At 48.1% G+C, this 7,385-nt stretch overlaps 2 non-coding genes across 2 annotated transcripts; both read left to right on the plus strand.

Moving 5' to 3' along the window:
• The first annotated feature begins 1,279 nt into the window (after positions 1-1,279).
• On the plus strand, positions 1,280-1,351 carry TRNAA-CGC (transfer RNA alanine (anticodon CGC)). The gene has a single exon. It is a non-coding gene; the product is annotated as a tRNA-Ala (tRNA).
• Positions 1,352-5,241: 3,890 nt separating this feature from the next.
• Positions 5,242-5,313, plus strand: TRNAA-UGC (transfer RNA alanine (anticodon UGC)). Its single transcript has one exon. It is a non-coding gene; the product is annotated as a tRNA-Ala (tRNA).
• The last annotated feature ends 2,072 nt before the right edge of the window (positions 5,314-7,385 follow it).

The following is a 7,385-nucleotide window of genomic DNA, read 5'->3' on the forward strand; positions in this document are numbered from 1 at the left end:
ATCGTTACGTACGCCGCTCCTATTGGATGACGGGACGGCGTGCGCAGCGACGTGATGACGACGATGGAGAGCGCTGACGATGCAGGGGATCCCGAAGAGGACGCGCCGGAGCCCCGAGGACAGGTAAGTGATCGTCAGCGGACCACACGGGGCACCGTAAATGGCTATCCGGTGGCAGCTGAAGCAGTCTGCGCTGCCGGATAGCCGTTTATGCGATGGCCCCGACATACAAAAGCATCGTATGTTGATGCTGCCTCTGAGAGACCATCGTATGTTGAAATGATCGTATGTCGGGGCCATCGCAGGTCGGGGGGGGGGGGGGGGCTCACTGTACTGTAATTTTTCCTGGGGTATACCCAACGGTTAGGGGGTTGTCCCATTGCACTTTTTTCACTAGCGCTGGTCCTTGTGTCCCCTCTCGGGATCCCTGCTTGACCTTCCTCACTTTCAAACTTTGTACTTGGTTCCCCCATAACTACACCTTGGAAAGGAACTGATGCAACAAGATTATCATTGAGATATAGGGGCAGTTTCCACATGGGGTTTGCTTGAATTGTTTGTTATACATATTGATGCATTATTCAATTTGTTTATTGTACCATTTTATTACTCTCTGAAAAAATAATAAAACTGTTATTTGGAAAAATAAATAATCAGAGTAATATGCTTTTATTTTTAAAGGGGTACTCCGGTGAAAAACTTTTTTTTTTTTTTAAATCAACTGATGCCGGAAAGTTAAACAGATTAGTAAATTACTTCTATTAAAAAAATCTTAATCTTTCCTTTACTTATTAGCTGCTGAATACTACAGTGGAAATTCTTTTCCGTTTTAAGCACAGAGCTCTCTGCTGACATCATGACCACAGTGCTCTCTGCTGACATCTCTGTCCATTTTAGGAACTGTCCAGAGTAAAAGGAAATCCCCATAGCAAACATATGCTGTTCTGGACAGTTCCTAAAATAGACAGAGATGTCAGCAGAGAGCACTGTGGTCATGATGTCAGCAGAGAGCTCTGTGTTTCAAACGGAAAAGAATTTCCGCTGTAGCATTCAGCAGCTAATAAGTACAGGAAGGATTAAGATTTTTTAATAGAAGTAATTTACAAATCTGTTTAACTTTGCGGCACCAGTTGATTTAAAAAAAAAAAAATAAAATAAAAGTTTTTCACCGGAGTACCCCTTTAAGGAGCCAGAGATTTCCATGGGATCTGCATTCCAATAAGCCAAAGGGATCCGATGCAAAGTTGTCAGCAAATCGTTACTTAGGAAACAGCTATTTGGGGATGTAGCTCAGTGGTAGAGCGCATGCTTCGCATGTATGAGGCCCCGGGTTCAATCCCCGGCATTTCCATGTTTTGTAAACAGGGAAAGACTCTTTTTAAGGGCTTCTTCACTGGAAACCATTTTGTTTTAAATCAACTGGTGTCATCAAGTTAAACAGATTTGTAAATTACTTAAAATTATTTAAAAATCTTTATCCTCCCAGTACTTAGCTGCTGTATGATCCATAGAATTTTAGAATTTTCTTTCTGTCTGACCACAGTGCTCTCTGCGGACACCTCTGTCCATGTCAGGATCTGTCCAGAGCAAGATAAGTTTACTATGGGGATTTGCTTCTACTATGGACAGTTCTTAAAATGGACAGAGGTGTCAGCAGAGAGCACTGTGGTCAGACAGAGAGGAAATTTAATAAGAAAAGAACTTCCTGTGGAGCATACAGCAGCTGATAAGTACTGGAAAGATTAGGATTTTTTAATAGATGTAATTTACAAATCTGTTTAACTTTCTGGCACCAGTTGATTTAAAAGAAAATGTTTTCCAGTGGAGTACCCCTTTAACCCCTTAAGGACTCAGGGTTTTTCCGTTTTTGCACTTTCGTTTTTTCCTCCTTTCCTTTTAAAAATCATAACCCTTTCAATTTTCCACCTAAAAATCCATATTATGGCTTATTTTTTGCGTCACCAATTCTACTTTGCTGTGACATTAGTCATTTTACCCAAAAATGCACGGCGAAACGGAAAAAAAAATCATTGTGCGACAAAATCGAAGAAAAAACGCCATTTTGTAACTTTTGGGGGCTTCCGTTTCTACGCAGTGCATATTTCGGTAAAAATTACTCCTTATCATTATTCTGTAGGTCCATACGGTTAAAATGATACCCTACTTACCGTATATACTCGAGTATAAGCCGAGTTTTTCAGCACGATTTTTCGTGCTGAAAACACCCCCCTCGGGTTATACTCGAGTGAACTCTCCACCCGCAGTGGTCTTCAACCTGCGGACCTCCAGAGGTTTCAAAACTACAACTCCCAGCAAGCCCGGGCAGCCATCGGCCCGGAACCACTATCCCACCGGACGACCTACTCACCGGACAGTCCTGCAGCACCGGACCAGCGCCGAGCGGAGGCGAGTACTGTACAGAACTAAAGGGGGGTGAGAGGGGGCTGGATGATGTCGAAGGCCGCAGTGGTCTTCAACCTGCGGACCTCCAGAGGTTTCAAAACTACAACTCCCGGCAAGCCCAGACAGCCGATGGCTGTCCGGGCTTGCTGGGAGTTGTAGTTTTGAAACCTAGTAGTTTTTGTATTAACACGCCTGTGATCAGCGTTATCGGCGCTTGACTGCTCCTGCCTGGATCTCAGGCACGGAGCAGTCATTCGCCGATCGGACACCGAGGAGGCAGGTAAGGGCCCTCCCGGTGTCCTGTCAGCTGTTCGGGACGCCTCGATTTCACCGCGGCGGTCCCGAACAGCCCGACTGAGCAGCCGGGTCACTTTCACTTTCACTTTAGAAGCGACGGTCAGCTTTGACCGCCGCTTCTAAAGGGTTAATACCGCACATTCCCGCGATTGGCGATGTGTGGTATTAGCCGCAGGTCCCGTCCTTTTATGAGCGCCGAGACCGACGCGATATGATGCTGGATCGCGGCGCGATGCCGCTTCATATCGCGGGAGCCGGCGCAGGACGTAAATATACGTCCTGCGTCGTTAAGGGGTTAAGGCTGCATTCACACCAAGTTTTTGCAATACAGTTCCCGCATACGTTTTCAATTTGAAAACCGTACGCCAAACGATGCATCCGTTTTGCGTCTTGTACGGTTTTGTCCAGTTTTTTCCAATACCCAAAACTGTAGCCTACCATGGTTTTTGGTCCGGGTGAAAACCGTATTGAAACCATATATGGCTTTTTTTAACATAGGAGTCAATAGGAACCGTACCGTCCTGTATGTGCGTACGGTTCTATCCGGTTTTCACCATATGTTTTTTGACTTTGCACAGTTTTTTTCTTGGAATTTCAATCAAACAAGTGAAAATTTATTCATAATGTAAAAGTTAAAAAGTATAGTTTTTTATTTTTATTTTTTTTTTAAAACAGATGAAACCGGACATCATTTTTCAAACCATATACGGGTTAAAATTTGTACACACGTTTTGATACAGTTTAGTCCGGTTTTGAGGAATCCGTTTTTCATAAAAAACCTGATACGGGAACTGTATTGCAAAAGTGTGGTGTGAATGCTGCCTAAAACAACAACCCAAAGGATACAGATATACCTAGCAGAAATGCTTAAAGGGGTTCTCCGGTGCTTACGCATCTTAGGGGATAAGATGCCTGATCGTGGGAGTCCCGCCGCTGGGGACCCCCGGGATCTTGCACGCGGCACCCTGTTTGTAATCAGTCCCCGGAGCGTGTTCACTCCAGGTCTGATTACCGGTGACCACAGGGCCGGCAGCGTGTGAGGTCACGCCTCCGCCCCCGTGTGACATCACACTCCGCCCCTCAATACAAGCCTACGGGAGGGGGCGTGACAGCTATCACGCCCCCTCCTGTAGGCTTGCATTGAGGGGCGGAGCGTGACGTCACAAGCCGCCGGCCGTGTGGTCACCGGTAATCAGACCTGGAGCGAACACGCTCCGGGGACTGATTACAAACGGGGTGCCGCGTGCAAGATCCCGGGGGTCCCCAGCGGCGGGACTCCCACGATCAGGCATCTTATCCCCTATACTTTGGATAGGGGATAAGATGTGTAAGCACCGGAGAACCCCTTTAAGAAAAAAAAAAACTTATACACAAATTGAAGAAGGTGGCAATTTATTCCAATCATGAGTGAGGGTATTTTTGCTGCATTTTAGAAACATTGTGGACTTGCAGAGCCTCAAAAAATCGTATAATTATGATGTCCTAGGGGTATGGACACCAAAGCTCTACATTGCTTACATGGGAAATCCCGATTCTGCGATTGCCAAAAATTCTAATTTCTACTGTCAAATTTTCATTTTGTGTGTATTAAAAGCAGAATGACGTGTAATTTGTCTTTTTACTTTTTTTTCAATATTTAAAGGGGTTCTCCGGCGCTTATACATCTTATCCCCTATCCAAAGTATAGGGGATAAGATGCCTGATCGCGGGGGTCCCGCCGCTGATCTCGCACGCCGCACCCCGTTAAAATCAGTCCCCGGAGCGTGTTCTCTCCGGGTCTGATTACTGTCGATCACAGGGCTGGAGTGTTGTGACCTCACGGCTCCGCCCCGTGTGATGTCACGCTCCGCCCCCTCAATGCAAGCCTATGGGAGGGGGCGTGACGGCTGTCACGCCCCCTCCCATAGACTTGCATTGAGGGGGGCGGGGCGTGACATCACACAGGGGCGGAGTCGTGACATCACGATCTTCCGTTCCCGTGGTCGGGAGCCAGAACCTCCAGCGCTGCCCGGAAGCAGATACAGGTGGGTGCTGCATGCTATATTGCCGGGGACCCCCGCAATCATACATCTTATCCCCTATCCTTTGGATAGGGGATAGGATGTCTAGGGGTGGAGTACCCCTTTAACACAAAGCCACAAGATAACAAAATGTAGAAAACAGTAAAGAGCCTGAAAACTTTCGGAATGCATTGTTGTTAGACAAAGATGCAGAATCGGGGCTCACCCTGTAAATAGTGACCCGGACGGCAATCATCATATCCGTGTGACACTTTATTCACGGCCTCTCAGGGTGGTCCGTACCTCCTATGATAGAATGACTAAATAGGTGGTCTCATAGCTACCAAACTTCTATAATCATTTCCCAGATCTCAATCTGCTGAAGCTTCTGTTGGATTTGCTAGAAAAACCATCTCAATCCAGAGACGCAGCAGAGACGCAGCAGAGACGCAGCAGAGACGCAGCAGAGACGCAGCAGAGACGCAGCAGAGACGCAGCAGAGACGCAGCAGAGACGCAGCAGAGACACAGCAGACATGGAAGGGGATGTAGCTCAGTGGTAGAGTGCATGCTTTGCATGTATGAGGCCCCGGGTTCAATCCCCGGCATCTCCATGTATTGTAAGAAATATTAATAGATGAGCTTACATATACAGTGTTCCCTCAACACACTATGGTAATCCGTTCCAAATGGACCATCGTTTGTTGAAACTAGAGATGAGCGAATTTACAGTAAATTTGATTTGTCACGAACTTCTCGGCTCGGCAGTTGATGACTTTTCCTGCATAAATTAGTTCAGCTTTCAGGTGCTCCCGTGGGCTGGAAATGGTGGATACATTCCTAAGAAAGAGTCTCCTAGGACTGTATCCACCTTTTCCAGCCTACCGGAGCACCGGAAAGCTGAACTGATTTATGCAGGAAAAGTCATCAACTGCCGAGCCGAGAAGTTTGTGACGAATCGAATTTCGAAGTTCGCTCATCTCTAGTTGAAACCATCGCATGTTGAGGGATCCGTGCAATGTAAAGTATAGGACAGTGGTCTACAACCTGCGGACCTTCGGATGTTGCAAAACTACAACACCCAGCATGCCCGGACAGCCGTTGGCTGTCCGGGCATGCTGGGAGTTGTAGTTTTGCAACATCTGGAGGTCCGCAGGTTGAAGATCACTGGTAGAGGAAGTTGTACTCACCTGTCCCCGCCGCTCTGGACCGTCACCGTTAGTCACCGCTGCCCTGGATGTCGCCGTCCATCGCTGTCGCCGCGTCCCCGAGGTGTCCCCGACGCTCCGGCAAGGCCTCTGCTTCCCCGGCATCCACGCGCTCCGTCGCCGCCATCACGTCGCTACGCACGCCGCTCCTATTGGATGATGGGAAGTGACAGGTAAGTGATCGTCAGCGGACCACACGGGGTACCGTAAACGGCTATCCGGTGGCAGCTGAAGCAGTCTGCGCTGCCGGATAGCCGTTTATGTGATGGCCCCGATATACAAAAGCATCGTATGTTGATGCTGCCTCTGAGAGGCCATCGTATGTTGAAATGATCGTATGTCGGGGCCATCGTAGGTCGGGGGGTCACTGTAGCTAGAACAGTTTATTGGGATACAAGGTGATTTGAAATATTGGGATGTAGTTCAGTGGTGGAGCGCATCCTTTGCCTGTAGACCTGATTGTTAGACTTGGCAATCAGCCGTCAAAGATCATTGGCCGCACGTCTCCCCATGTAATTGGGAATGTACGGTCAATAACTTTTTAAGTATATCATTATGAGGTGATTGCCCAACAAATGAGCCTATTACAGGGGCGATATCGGTCTACAGTGACCCCCCGACCTACGATGGCCCCGACATACGATCATTTCAACATACGATGGCCTCTCAGAGGCAGCATCAACATACGATGCTTTTGTATGTTGGGGCTGTCCGTTGGCTGTCCGGGCATGCTGGGAGTTGTAGTTTTGCAACATCTGGAGGTCCGCAGGTTGTAGACCACTGTCCTCTACTTTACATTACACGCAGGGGTCAAGTCCTGGGGGGAAAAGTCTGTGAACTCCCCCTAGATTTCCACTTAAAGGGGTACTATCCAAAAGGTTAGGGGATAAGGTGTCTGATCCCGGGGGTCCTGCCAGAGGCTCATGACATCACGCCCCCTCAATGCAAGTCTATGGGAGGGGGCGTCACGCCCCCGCCCATAGACTTGCATTGAGGGGGCTCTGCCCTGCATCACCAGTCATCCGGCACGGAGCGAAGTTCGCCCCGTGCACCGGATGTCTGGGGTGCTGCAGCCGAGATCGCCGGGATCCCCAGAAGCGGGACCCTCGCGACCAGACATCTTATCCCCTAGGATAGGGGCGGAGTAACCCTTTAAGGGTTTAGCTGGACTTCTGCTAAAGGGAACTGCGTTCCTGCTGTGGAAAAAGTGCAGGAACTCCGTTCCAATGGGTTCCTGCAGGACTTGAGCCCTGATTGCATGGATTCCTCAACTTACGATGGTTTCAACAAACAATGGTCCATTTGGAACGGATTACCATCGTATGTTGAGGGACCACTGTATTTGGCAGAATAAAACCCTGTGAACCAAAAAAAGATAAAGAAACACAATCAAGCATCAAAACTTAGCGAAGACTGAAATAAAAGAAAAAAAAGTCTGTGAACCCCGGTTCTGAAGCCATTGGACCTCGTCCCTAGCA

Source organism: Hyla sarda, chromosome 3 (genome assembly GCF_029499605.1).
Source record: "Hyla sarda isolate aHylSar1 chromosome 3, aHylSar1.hap1, whole genome shotgun sequence".
In the NCBI taxonomy this organism is placed as follows: domain Eukaryota; kingdom Metazoa; phylum Chordata; class Amphibia; order Anura; family Hylidae; genus Hyla; species Hyla sarda.